The sequence below is a fragment of the Argentina anserina genome, chromosome 5, assembly GCF_933775445.1.
Source record: "Argentina anserina chromosome 5, drPotAnse1.1, whole genome shotgun sequence".
NCBI lineage: Eukaryota > Viridiplantae > Streptophyta > Magnoliopsida > Rosales > Rosaceae > Argentina > Argentina anserina.
The window spans coordinates 10,009,942-10,025,480 of NC_065876.1; the positions used below are offsets into that span (position 1 = coordinate 10,009,942).

The 15,539-nt window shown below is 35.9% G+C and overlaps 1 long non-coding RNA gene across 1 annotated transcript; it reads left to right on the forward strand.

Annotated features, from left to right (window-relative positions):
- Positions 1–11,808: 11,808 nt before the first annotated feature.
- LOC126793303 (uncharacterized) lies at positions 11,809–13,444 on the forward strand. The gene is made up of 5 exons (XR_007672046.1): positions 11,809–11,899; positions 12,112–12,636; positions 12,745–12,834; positions 12,915–12,990; positions 13,096–13,444. It is a non-coding gene; the product is annotated as an uncharacterized LOC126793303 (long non-coding RNA).
- The last annotated feature ends 2,095 nt before the right edge of the window (positions 13,445–15,539 follow it).

Below are 15,539 nucleotides of genomic sequence, written 5' to 3' on the forward strand. Positions count from 1 at the left end.
GATAGATCCACAAAGAAGCTACGGAGGAGAGAAGTAGGGCTAGTCAAGGTGTTGTGGAGTCACCATGATGAGGGTGATGCATCTTGGGAGCTAGAGTCAGACATGATGACCAGATATCCACAGTTGTTTGTTGAGTGAGCTTGAATTTCGGGGCGAAATTCCTTTAAGGGGGGTAGATTGTAATAACCCTAGATTTTTAAAACATTATTTGAATTGAATTGAATTCTATAAGGTTATGAAATTCAATTAAAATGAAATTGATTGTTTGCAAACTTTACAAAACGGAAACGGAAACGTTCCGAGAACGTTTATTAAGAAAACGTTACGTTTCCGAACGAATTTATCGACTTCTATTCCGTCGCTCGGTTGCGAAAACTTCCTTCACAAAAGTTGTAGAGCTCGTCGATACGAGTTCGTGAGTATGTGACGCGTCCTAATCGGACGATGTATGTAGAAGTTATTAACGTCGGAAGTTAGTTTCCGATTTGGGAACGGGTATAAATAGATTGTTTTGTGATTAGGGTTTTCCACATTTGGAAACCCTCACTCTCTCCGCCTCCCTCTTTCTCTCTCTCTCTCTCGGTTCTCCCTCTCCCTCCCCGATCTTCCTCCCCACCTGCGACCTCCGCCTCCAGCCCGGCGTGTCGAGCACCGCCGACCCAGAGAGCACCGCGCTACCCTCCTTAGCCGACCCAGAGGTCGACGCACTCACGCACGCAGCGTCAGAGCTCCACCACGGCGTCAAAGTCCTGCAATTGCCACCGAAGCCTTCGCGAGCTCTCCGGCGATCCAAGAGCTTGATTGAGGTGAGGGTTAGCCTAGGATGATTGTTGTGATGCCTTGTTGAGATTTTTGTGGTTGTTTGATTCGTATAGAGGGAGATCGGAGGATGAGGTTTTGGGGGAGATGCCGCCTCCTTAGGCGGCGCGTGTGGGCGTGTGGAGGGGGCTAGGCACGGCGTGAGGCCGTGGCGGAGAAGAGGGGGGAAAAAGGGAGAGAAATGGGGCGGCGGTGGCATGCAACGCGCCGTCCCTGGGCTCGGCGCGTGTGCCCCACGCGCGGCCTGCCGGCGGGTGGCGCGTGTACCCCACGCCCCGCCACGTGCGGCGGTGTGACAGTGTTTTCCGATAGGGGTATTTTGGTAATTTACTTAAATGTAAATGTAAATTTTATTTACTACGGTAAATGTAATTAAATTTTACCTTCGGTAAATGTAAATATAAATTACTTTCAGTAAATGTAAAAAGTAATTTGTAAAAGGTAATTAGTAAATTTTTTATTTACTGAGATTGTATTTACATTTAAATAGTACGTATACGTACAAAAATACGTATTAATATTTATACGTACAGAAATACGTATATAATATTTATACGTACAGAAATACGTATTAATTGTTTATACGTACAAAAATACGCATTAATATTTATACGTACAGAAATACGTATGTAATATTTATACGTACAGAAATACGTATATAATATTTATACGTACAGAAATACGTATATAATATTTATACGTACAGAAATATGTATATAGTATTTATGCGTACAGAAATACGTATTAATTGTATATTTGTACGTACAGAAATACGTATTAATTGTATATTTGTACAGTAACCGTGAATAGTAACAGTGAACAGTAACACTGAACAATAATTTCGTAAAAACCGAAAATTGCTGAACAGTAACCGATTATTACTGTTTCGGCATTTAAAGATTTACGAAACGATTCTAAATTCTTTTCTTATCTTTTCAAGGTGATCGTTAAATCAAGGAAATGAACTATCTTCGGGAATTGTGGAATTACGCTCAAGTCAATAAGGTGAGTAAAATCTCACATATTTACGAATCTACCTTCGCGGTGATTCAAGATTTTGCAAGAGTATTTAATAATGAATTACGACATGTATACAATTTAGTGGATTACATATATACTGTATAATGGTAATAAGTACATATATATATAATTAATTATATTATATACTGTTATTAATTCATTAGAAATGGTCATTTCGATGACGGAAGTTTGTGTATTGAGCATGTGTGGTGAAATATGACATGTATAAGATATAGTGGACTATATATGTATTGTATAAATGGTAAATAAGTACGAATATAATATAGTTTGCTATATAATATACTGTTATGATTTTATTGTGATTATATTGAGCATGTGATTTGAATTGTACAATATGATGTGAGATTATTGTACGTGATTTTTAACATTGAGATTGTTAAAATGTGAATTGTCTTCGGACCTGATTTTTGGTACAATATGATGTGAGATTATTGTACGTGTTTGGCAAGTCGAAACCTAGCCTTTGGCCGGGCGAAAGTTACGATACAGTTAGAGCTCTAGTCTGTCTGCCTTAGTACTGCATGTGAGGTAACGGGTGGTTATCTGCTCATGGGTACTCAGTTTATTTTGGATGTTGGGTAGCGTGTGGCTATCCAATATCAGCGGTGTATTACGAGAGGGGTAACAGATGTGTACCAGCGTTCTTGGTACCCGTATTATAAATGCATTGGGTAACCAGAAGGGTTACTTAATTTTCTCATGAGCGTTTCATTTCATATTTCTTTGGGTCAACCAGATGGGTTGTCCATTGACTCATGAGGGCATTTATATTTGTTGTTTTGTGATCTTTCGTATATTTTGATATGCGAATTATATTTTGATTTTACTCATACGAGCTATAAGCTTACCGGGTTTGTGTTTACAATCCCGGTGCACCAATTCGATGGTGTAGGGGATAATTCCGCAGGTGCTGATTAGTGGAGGTTGAGTGACGACTACAGAGGCTCGAAGTCGTTCGTATCCTACTTGTGGTGAGGTTTTAGCGTGGATTTGTGTGTGAGGATTTGTGTAATTTCATTTGTGAGATTTGTGAGTGATTTGTGAGGATTATTACATTTCCATTTTATGTATGGATTATAAATTTGGGTTGTAATAATTGGTTGTCTGAGTTGTATTGAGAACTCAGAATTGATCCGCTGTTACACTTTAATGATTTCGATTTATTTGAGATTATTTTGTGTTTAACGACTTTAGAATTTTGAGTTTTTAAGCTCGAAATTTTGGGGTCGTTGCAAAAGTATTCCAATTGCTCAATTAAAGTAAGAGATACTGAAAATGCATCTAAATTAGTAAGAAAGTGATACAGAAAACCAATGTATAATATCAAACAGTTTGTGTGCATTATTGGACACTTACTTGTCGATAACGGTTGTCCACTCATCATACTTTTCCAAACCATGTTACCGTAATAATAGATCCATGTAGAAAACTAAAGCATTATCCGATTTCACAACAGTTAATAGAAAAAAAATAGATTTTAGACATCATGCATCAACTAAAACTTTATTAGACAACATGACAAATCGTAAAGTTAAAAGAATTTTACATACCCTGAGTCATATGGAACCAACCATATTTGTTTAGGCTTCCTTGTCTTATACCAAGCCAACAATTTTTGAGACATTTCTTCGTAATTTCCAAACTCGAGTCTGCCGACTTGAGCATGGTCAAGAAATCCAACTATATCAAGTATATTAGACTTCTTGAGTAAGGTATAAAGAAAGCTACGAATTACATATGAAGGTCAAAATACAAAATTGTATCAATTAACATAAAATTTGCAAATGGAACATATGAACAAGCTCACTAACTTGATGTAAAAAATAATGATTGATCCAGTAGCCTCCAACATTCGCACCACACTATATATATATATATATATATATTTTTTTTTTTCTTAAGAGATAACTTTTTCTCGTATACCTGAAAATATTCGAATCAAATAATGTATGGATGGTCTTCTTGTCAACTAATGCTTTGTCGGCCCACACACACAAGTGCCTCAATGCAGATGGCAAACCCTTCGACAAAGTTTTTAGGTCTTCAACGTCATTATATTTTATCTTTTTCACCAGTATTTTTTGTTTTCCAGTTATAATAAGTGAAACAAGACCCCTTCATTAGTAAATATTCAATCATGACATCATACTATGAAAATAAAGATACAATTATGAACTAAACAGGTAAAATGTCACCTTCGGTTGAATTTCTTGTCCTTTTGGGGCAGGGGTAACAATCAGAACTCTTGGCCATGCTACAAATATGTCAATGGCGTCACCGAGTTTCACGATTTCATCATTCATAGGGAATGATAGCTTTGCTTCATGAACAATAATTCTAACGACCTGGACACGAACATTGTCCTCTCCTAAGGCAACTCCATACATGACCTGCTTCCTCTACTCGACAGCGACCTCAATGATTTTTCTATACGTAACAATATTGTCAGTAATCCCTACTGCCAGCCCCACTCTTTACCAATATTTGATCCTTCATTATCATAACATTAAATAACTATAATAAAAATATTATCCCTAAAAAATAATTTAATAAACATTAACAGTATGTAATAACTACTCTTCATGAAATATGCTTACCACATCATTATTGATCGACTTCTTAAAGTCTTAAAGTAGGGCATGATATAATTTCTGGTTAAGGAAGACTTAAAGTCTCCATTTAGTCGTAGCAGACTTAATCACACCTTTGTGATACTAAGATGGAAGGATAAATGCTTCCTATGTACATGGAAAAGATGGATAGTAGTTTCAATGTTGATCAATGTGCATCAAGTCTAAAACGTAGAAGCTAAGAAAGGAAACTTGTCTAATCACAAATTGACATTCCCAATTTTTTGTTTTGCATCAGGGTATTGTTTGTCTACAAGCCACCAATCTGCAATGTTAATTGGGAACGTTGTATGTGCTAATACACCGATGTATGACTGCATTTCACCTCCTGCCTCACCAAAGGGTTGGCATTTCTCATTGATTTCCATAATTAGCTTTTCTTTCCTTGTCACACGCTTGGCAATTCTCGACATTGTCACCATCCCTCGCTTCAGAAACTTTAGACCGCTGGTCTTCTTGTCTGTCCTCTAACTATTTTGCCTTTGCAGCTTTCTCCTTTGCAGTCTTTACCTCTGCTGCCTTCTTCTTAGTTGAGGTAGAACTTCCACCACAAGTTGACATTGAAATTGAATTGTTAAACAAAGCAGCTTGTTTTGCGGAGGCCTTTACCGCTGCCATCTTCCTTCGTACTACCTTCTTCTTAGGCTCCACAATAACTTCAGGATCATCACGTTGTACTTCAGGCTGCACAATAGGGGGATGGTCGGATTCTTTCTCTTATGGGGCTAATCTTCTTGCTGAACTTCTTAGTTGGATAGCCAAATTGCCTTGGCTATCCTCCAATTTACAACTATTGCCTTCCTTGTTTTTGGTGCCATAATCTGAAAAATAAATGTCGTTAGCAACTGAAAAATAGATATATTAAACTAACATTAAATAACATGCAGAGTCCCCATGAAACTTGCACATACAAGTATCTCACAAACAATTTAATAATTCAAACACCACACTTATTGAAACTGCACTTGAACAATTGAAACTGCATGCACACAAATATTCGGATCACACCAATTTGAAACATCATACAACTTATTTGAATATTATGTTATCATTGGGAATAACAAAAAACAACAACAATTAATGATGCACACACGAAGGCACATGAATCATAATAAATTACTGTCATTCAACCCAAATTCCCTCATCACCACCTCTTATATGAAGGCTTGGCTGATGACCTTCTACATCATCAAAGGAGTCAACTGATGGCATGGTGGTAATGAAAGCATGATCCACCTCTATGTCTTCTAACCCCACTTCCTCCTCACCATCCCCTTTGTAGTTTAAATCCGGATACTCACTACCACTGACCACTCCACATCTAGAGGGTCTTCAATATAGAAAACTTGTTTAACATGCATAGCTAAGACAAAAGGATCAGCTATGTGGCCTATCCTATTCAATTTAACCAAAGTAAACTCAAGTTCATCTACTTTGACACCCTTAGTACTCTCTACCCATTCACATTTGAAAATGGCACCCTGAATTTATAGTAGTGGACTTCCCAAATTAAATATATCACACCGTAAAAGTCCATAGGGTCATCAAATATGGGGTTTTGATCCTTTGCGCTTGCAACTTGCATTGCATTAGCAACTAAAAAACCCCGACTATTTTGAACGGAATAGACATTATCCTAGTCTTTGGTGTTGTAATCAACAACATTGACATGGTAACCTTGATAACTTGCCACTTCAGCTCTTGGGCCCCTAGACATCCACCTTACTACTTTTGAAACCTCATGAGAATGATTTCTCATTTCTCCTGCAACCTGCCAATTTCATTCTAACATAAATAAAATAACATGATAATAAAATACATTAATAAATGTAAATATAGATCTATGGAAATTGAGCATACAAATTAGTGATGAAAGAACTTACCCTCTCCTTGAACCAAGCAGTAAATATCTGGTTTTGTTTTATAGTCATCCAAACCTTGTCTCCCTTTATTCTAGGGAAAGCCAACTCCAATTCTTCCATATGTTCACTACGTAAAATGATGAGAAAATCAGTATACAATTATGCTCATGCCAAATAATATAGCAATTGGAATATAAAAGTAATTGGTAAAAAGTACATGAAGTATGGTTGGACATCTTTAGTATAGTTGCAGATCCTTTTGGCCAAAAAATACCATAGTTGCCCCTAATAAGGACTTGCACTCGTTATAAAGTCTGAAAACCTTCTTTGATGGAAGCCCAACAGTAGCAGTGTCTTTATAAAGCATGCGGTGTGCGTAAAACTCAACCGCTTCTTCAACTATGTACTTTTCAGCAACAGACCCTTTCAGATTGACGATTTTTAACATACCTTTTAAACACCTTCATGTACCTCTCAAATGGGTACATCCAACGTAAAAACACAAGACCACAAAGCTCAACTTCTCTAAGAAGATGGACAGTTAGATGGATCATAATGTCAAAAACTGAAGGTGGGAAGAACTTTTCAAGCAAGCAAATAATGTCAACAAGTTCAAGTTGCATCTGTTTCAGTGTTGAAAAATCAATTACGTTACTATAGATGGCCTTGAAAAACAAGCAGAACCGAATAATCGCATATCGAACTGGCTTCTCAAAGACCGATCTTATAACAATTGGTAGAAGAGTTTGCATGATTGTGTGGCAATCACATGTTTTAAGACCAACGAGACTCAAATCATGCATATTGACCAAATTATTTATGTTTGAGCAGAAGCGTGAGGGAAGACTCATACAAAAAAAAAAAAAGAGTTGCAAGCAATTCTCTTTTCCGCTAGCACCAAATTTCAACTAGCCAAAGGCAGATTCCCCCCCCCCCCCCCCTGAATTAGGCGCCAAATCAGTTCTGATTTCCATGTGAACCATGTCTAATCTCGATTTAGCTCCATCATTCATCTTCCCCTTGATGTTTAATATGGTACCAATCAGGGCATTTAGACAATTACCCTCAATGTGCATTACATCAAGAATATTTCTAACAAGAAGGTATTTCCAGTAAATTAGTTCGAAAAATACTGATATTTTTCTCCAGTAAGGTATGTCCTCTTCTGGACCCTTGAAGGAAGCATGATAAACTTCCTTTCCAAATTCACATTTAAGATTTTTAGCTCTTGAGTACACTTCCTTTCCAGTTAGTGGTGTCTTGGTGATATCTTCCTCAATCTCACCGTCAAAAGCAGTATCTTGCTTTCTATATGGATGATGTCTTGGAAAAATACGTCGATGCCTCATAAACCCCATTTTTCTAGTATGTTTCACATTATGTGGTTTGGTTTCTTCTACACATATCGGACAAGCATTATAGCCATGTGTAACGCTGCCAGATAGATTCCCATATGTAGGGAAATCACTAATTGTCCAAAATAGGATTGCTTTAAGTATAAATGACTCATCTCTTGCCGCATCATATACTCCTTCAACCCCATCCCACAATTTTTTAAGATAATCAATTAAAGGCTGCAAATAGATGTTGATATCATTTCCGGACTGTTTTAGTCCAGAAATTAATAAAGTTAACATCATAAGCTTCCTCTTCATGCAAAACCACGGAGGAAGTTATAGGTAATAAGAATAACTGGCCAACAAGAGTACTTGCTACTACACAAGGTGTGTGGATTAAATCCATTTGAGGAGAGGGCTAGCCTAAGATTCCTAGGTTTAATTTCAAATTCTGGCCACTTGGTGTCTACTAACTCCCAAGTCACTGAGTCGGCTAGATGCCGCATCTTCCCATCTTTATTTCCTACTAGTGGCATGCCAAGTCAAATATTTGGCTGTTTTAGGGGATTGGAACATCCGCTTGAACCTTGGGATTGGTGAGAAATACCACAACACTTTCACGAGCACCCCATCTTTCTCACTCTCATCTTCAGCTAGCTTCCATCGTGAAACACCACAAATGGGACAACTTAATGTTGTTGCATGGACACCTCTGTAAAGAATGCAGTCATTCGGACATGCATGGATCTTCTCATACTTCATCCCCAATGTAGCCAGTGATTTTTTAGCTTCGTAAAAAAGAATCGGGCATTACATTTTCTTCAAGAAGCAATTGCCCTATTATGAGTAGCATGTCAGAGTAACAAGAGTCTGTCATTCCATGATTTTCCTTTGAATTGAACGTTTGTATCAAAGCGTTCATCTTTGTAGTCTTTGTACAACCGGGATACAAAGCCTTGTCTCCATCCTCCACAAACCTCAAAAACTCATTACACTCCTTTGAAACCTCTTCATCCTCACTATCAGATACATTTTCCTTAGGATCCCCCATCCCCAAATCTAATGGTATATCCACTGATTCGGATAGCTGTGCATTTGAATTCATGGCAGACTCCTCCCCATGTCATTTCCAATAGGTATATGTAGTCCAAATTCCATTGAAGTAGACATGATCCTTAATAACTCCAATTGAATAACAATTGGTGTTGCAACATTTCAAAAAATGACATCGTATCCTTGTTTTGTCGCTTGTATTTACAAAAGCAAACTGTAAAAATAATTCGAATCCTATCTGAAACTTTATTGATCTTCTATCAGCAATCATCCAAGTCTTATCCATCTTATATAAGTGTCTACATAGACATACCACACACATGTTAAACTAAAGGCTAGATATTGCTCTTACTTCACACTCAGAGTACAAACATTGTGTTTATATATCTATTAATTTAAATACCACATCAACATACAATATAGAAACACAACACACACACACACATATATATATGTATTTATACATACATATATAAATATCACATAAACACACAAATAAAACACAAAAACAAATGCTACAACATTATACGTATCTCTATTATCTTGGTTCATCATTTAACTTAACAAAAAAAATCAAAACATAGCTATAATACAAAGAAAAGAGATCTAGAATATAAGAAATCATTTGGCTTCTTACCTCAATTCCCTCTAACCACAACTAAGTCAATTATTATAGTAACTTCAACCTTCAAATTCCACTTCCACTTTAGCTAAGCAAATCAAAAAGTGTAAACTCATCAATTCAACAATATAAAATAGAGTCATATCATGAGGTAAGTATGATCAAGTAATCATCAATACTGCAGTAGTATAAAACCCAAATGCCCACAACATATATCCCACATTTTTACGTGCATTACTAAAAATAAAGAAGACCTTTCTTTCTGGTCTAATCAACTAAATGCCAAAGATGCAATTTTATTGATAATCTTCTACCTAATATCAATCAAATGAATTTCATCACCAAAATGGCCAAATGTCATCCAACAAATAAAGAGTTTAAGATTGGAACCATGTAAGTCTTATCACAAAGATTATAATTCAAATAATAGTCAGTACACCAATTCAAACCTCCTCAATTATATTCAATTTATCATAAACCTAAAGTAGAAGATAGTTTATCACAATAGTCATTCTCTACAAAAATTCATTTCTCAAGCAATTCATGTAAACCCTGGATATCATGAAACCAAATCTAACTGATAGTTGCATTTTAACTTCTGCATCACTTGTTCCTTCAGCATGCATGGTATAACTAATCCCAACACAAAGCAACCAAAATTTTTATGCTAGCAATTGACTATGCAATTTGGGGAATTGACATTTACCTTTTAGACCACTTTAACAACTACTTGTTAGACCAATGTTGATATGACCAGGTACTCATACGGAAGCTGCATAAAAAAACATAGTACAATGTTACAATTGAGCAAAAAGAATAAAGAACAATGGTAATAGAATTGCTCAAGCAAGCAATACATTTCCTATCAACAACTCCCACAACACAATTAACATAAGCTTTGTGGTCATATGGCTTTGTGTTCAATAACCTTCAATGCAAAAGAACTGTTATAAAAAATGACAATATAATAAACAAAATTAGAATTCACAATTCCAACTTCAAGCTAACTAATTGAGAAACCTAAGTTCTACATAGTAATGCTATCAACTTCCCTTATCATATATATGCACATTGTAAAATCAAAGTGCAACTACAACAAAGAAAGCAAAGAGAAATAGTGATATCACTGTAACCATCAAACAAACGGTAGAGAGGGGACTTAACCAAAGCAATACCTCAAATAGAGCATAAACCAAAGTGATTAGACAAACATACTCAAGCCCAATACAAAACCTACCAAAGACATCCAAGATAGAAACTGACACACAACAAAGCACAAACCAAAGGAATATGAAGAAGATATGCTTAAAGTTTTCCCCTTTAAGCCCACTTCCAGACTATGAAAACATACTACCAGCAAAACTAGCTAGTACATTTTCAGCGATCATTTCACATTAGTCAATATATAGACAACCATTAACAATACTCATTGGCTTAGTTCAGTCCAGTTCTACATTACCATAAAAAAAGGTTTAAATGTGATGAGATTTTCAGTATCAACACAACAACAACAACAACATACTCGGTGAAAGCTTCCAGATTTTCACTTCCTTATATCTTTGTAACATAAAAGAAAAACGTATCCAACAGTAACAATGAATTAACCAAATACAACGAGCTCCAGATACTGTAAACTTTCAAAAGTTAATACCTTTCCTTATATTGAAACTGAAAGCCCTCTTCAGCCTCTTGAATCAAAACCAAACACCTGGATCTCTATCACTGAAAGAACTCTGAAACAAAACCCAACTTTGGAAATAAGGGTGTTCTCACATACCCAAAGAGCCAACGTAGCTATTTGGTTTATGACTAATCCAAAATAATCCCCCATTTTAGAGTAAACACCACTACTAGAGCAAACTCTTTTGGAGACAATTCTTTTTGGGACGGACCAATATATTGTCACCCATACATGTGATTAGAAACAAAAAGATTTATTCTGTTTCTAAAATTTTTGTTCCAAAACTCTTCATCCCACTTTATATATTTTTACGTAAATATCCCTTATAGTGATACTCTAAAATCATACTTCTAGTAAATGACAAAACGGTAAAAATAAAATAACAAGAAAATTGAAAAATAAAGAAATACAAAAGATCATATCGAAATATCAAAGATGTAACTAACCAAAACAGTAACACTAGTTTTCTTTCAAATCTCTAGATTTAGGTTTGTGCAGCCGGAGGGACTGGTAGCTTTGGCAAGTGAAGCAATGATCGATATTGGATCAACCCGAAAACCAACTGAGGACACCAATAAGAAAAAATATGAGTGTCAAGCTTTCAGTTTTGAATCCCACCGCCAGGAACGCCGATCAAGATTTCGATCCCAAAATTCACCGCCGGGTTTTTCAGTAAGTACTGATCTGACTCAAATTCGCGATTGTTTTGATTAAGAATTTGAACACCGATTCGTCTTTTTGTGATTCAATAATCTCTTTATCGACGTGATTTATTTGATTCAGAATTTGATACTATGAATTGGTTCTTCTTCTGCATTTCATTCACCCAAGTCCTTCAGCAGGGAATTTATCTAGTGAGTTCATCAAATACGTTTTCATTCCACTTAACTATGTCGATTGTGAATTGCCAAGTGAAATGCTACCCTGAACTTAAGGGGAGTGATATTTTAGTGTTCTGAATATGAATTATTTGCCGACTGTAAAGAACTCCATTGCCACTGGCCTTTGCCAAAAATTTATAGCTTTTTTTTAATACTGACATGATGATAGGTTTGTTGTGTTTCAGAATGAAGCAAGCTTCTGTCTAGCGTACATTCTCTTGATTTTCCAGTATACAAAGCTTAAAATGTTTGGGATCTCTTCTAAGGGTGGTGGTTATGCCACGGTGTGGCCTAAAGCCTTTCCCTAGAATGCACCTTTCAACCAGAAATGAGGAGACTTCAACACCCTTTAGGCAATTGCACTTCAGCCAAAGCAAGAGTCTTGGTTTTTGTTTCAGGCTTGCAGATGGGTTTAAAGAGAAGAAATGGGCAGCCAAAGTGGGTGCTCCATTGAGTGATGCAATTTTTCATGAAGTTGACCGAAGTGCAAGTATTCCTCTGTTTGATTTGGGTGATATTAGGGCAGCAATTCTGAAGCATTGTTTGGTTAAGAACCTTTGGAAGTCTATGAACTATGTTGTGAGGGATGTTGTTGTGGTTGCTAGCCTAGTGTCTCTGGCACTTGAACTTGACTATTGGGTTGTTTGGCTTTTCTACTTGTGTGCTTAGAGCACCATGTTCTTAGATCTCTTTGTTCTCGGCCATGATTGGTGAGTAACATTTGGTTTATTCACTCTGTTGAACAAAATTGAGTACAATGTTATTTACTGTTTAAGTTCATTAGTTGATGTCGATTCTTTGTTGTTTTGTATTTACAGTGGTCATGGAAGTTTCTCTCATAACTCAAAGGTGAATAGCATCATTGGTCATGTTCTTCATTCTTCAGTCCTCGTCCTATTCCATGCATGGTTAGAAATTTTTTCTGAAATCCTGAAAAACCGTTAATCGTTATGTTTTGCATATTTTTGATGTGTAATTGTTGTTACAGGAGAATAGGTCACCAAACCCATCATCAGAAGATTCAGAACCATGGATTTATCGAAAATGATGAGTTTTGGCATCCAGTATTGAGTTTCTCTATCTTTTTTCTTTTTTCTTTTTGACTTTTGAGAAGGTATTGAGATCTCTCTGAGTTTGATAAGTCGAAATGTGTGCAAAACTATGTGCAGGTTTGATTTGGAATATGTATTTACAGCAGAGGAGCTGGAAACCAAGCTTTGACATATTAAAAAGCAATGTGGCCAACCTACCTGTGATGATGGTATTGATGAGAATTGAATGATCATGAAAGGATGCTGCAGATTAGGCAGATGCTAGCTATATGCCTTGTGCTTATTAGATTTTTATAAGTTAATTGTTTATTAGAGCATTGTCTATCTTATATTAACACATGGATGTTCTTAGTTGAAGATTTATGAAAGATATCAGTAAAAGTGCTCAAGTTCATTAGTCTGACTTGTAAAGTTGGTGTTGTACATTGTTTTTATATTGTCCAGGATGGCAAAACATTTGTCTTGATAAAAAGTGACATAGAAAATGTGTTGCCTACAATGATCAATAATTTATATATATAAATTCAAAATGAAAAGAGACAGGTTGGGTTTTGTCTCCCATTTTTTGTCATAGGCGCCAAATTCCCGCCTGACTCGAAAAATGGGAGATGAAAGTTTATTGAATTAGGAGCAATTTACATTTGTACTCTAAATATATTAGAAGACAGAACTTATCATTTGTTACCCTGTACAATTAGGGACAAGCTTTAGGAGACGACTTTAGCCTTAAACTAATTCTGTCTCAATTTTTTTTGGGAACAAAATCTCAGCTTTTGGAGTCAAATTGATTTTATCTCTGAATGAGTTATTTGTAGTAGTGCAGATAAACAACACGATATCAATTTCTATCAACCAAATATGAAAACAATGACTCTAATCCTAGATCTTAAACCCATCATCCCAAATTCAATAGAGAATGGAGGAGGAGGAGGAGGAGGAGATAGGAAAGATGAGGATTTTACCAAAAACGGAGAAGTAGAGGAACCCATCGTCGTGGTCTTTGAGCTCCATCACAGTCCAGGTCACAAGGGTTGGAGGTGGACGTCGCATCGTTGCAGTGAGCTGAGAGACTTGATTTCGTGTGAGCTTAGAGTAAGAGGGAAATATAATTTTGTGTGGGTTGTGAAAATTTGACTAAGTGTTTGAGGCTCAGAGGAGGGAACTGAAAACTTAATTTAGGGTTGTGAAATTTTCACAATGGAGCCAAACAAAATTGTTTGTCCCACCATATCAGTCGTTGAAAACTCAAACAACATATAGAACCTATGTGTTGTATGAAGGTTTTCAAAATTTTAGCTAACATAACTGAGTCAGCACATGATGCTTATATGTTGTATGATGTTTCCCACCTTGATAGAGCGTTAATTAAAACGTGTATAATAAACCATGTAAAACATCATCGCTAGTATAGAATAAGCAGGGATCGTTTTTTCCGGGGAATTGAAAGGAACTCTAAACTTTTAGTGTTATCAAATAATGGGGGGTTTGTGATTGATTATTAACTACTAAAATAAAACCTAAATTACTATTTACATGATCGACTTCTCTTTAACAAACTTAAACTAAATTTACCATTACACCACATAATTACAAGTTCGAACCTATCATGCATTCTAATTCGACCAATTACATATTCTTTAGACACCGATATAATCAGAGCCTTAGGGGATCATCTAATCATGTAAGATTTAAATTAACATTTAGATTGACTTATGACCTAATCTAAATTTGCATGCAATCGAATTCAATAACACTTAGAGTATAAATCAAACAGTTTACATTTAAGCACCAAATCTTTGTTGGAGACATGTTTCATGTGTGACGTCACCCACCATGGTTTCACATCTAAATTTCTGGAATTTTTTACCACTTTTAATCAACACAAACCGAACCTACTTAGGGCATGATTTGATTTGTGTAAATATGGATGATGAAGATAGCACTCAAATACAATCTTAGGGATTGCATCCAAGCACTAAATTCATATGCACATATCTGAAAATTATCTAAAAGTATGAGAAAGATGATTAGAACACAACAATAGAAATACAAACTCAATAATTATAGGAAACCATCAATTTGACAAAGATCCAAAAATCTAATAAAATAATCTGAAAATTTCGATTCTTAATACAAAACAATAATCTCACACAAACATCATACTACAATCTTCATAGACAAAGTATTATAGAAAATAAAAAACGAACAAACCCATGAAGAAGAGTTGCGAGAATCACACGTTGTAGGAACCTTGGAGGTGTGTGTTCAATGGTGATTTTCGGTGGAGATGGAATTTGTATATGGGGGAGAATGGTTTGCTGTTTTGGTGAATGATGTTTGAGGTAATATTTTGACAAAGGTTTGGCTCTTGAATGCAAAGAAGAAGTAATATTATTTGAGAGGTGAAGCCATGTATATATAGAGGAAAGGAGGGTAGTTGCATCTTTTCTCATATTATAATGTCATGCTTTAATCCCTTAAATCATGCCATGTTTTATTTCCTAAATCATGTCATGTTTTATGCCTTTAATGATCATCTTCTATTGTTGGATGACTTGGCT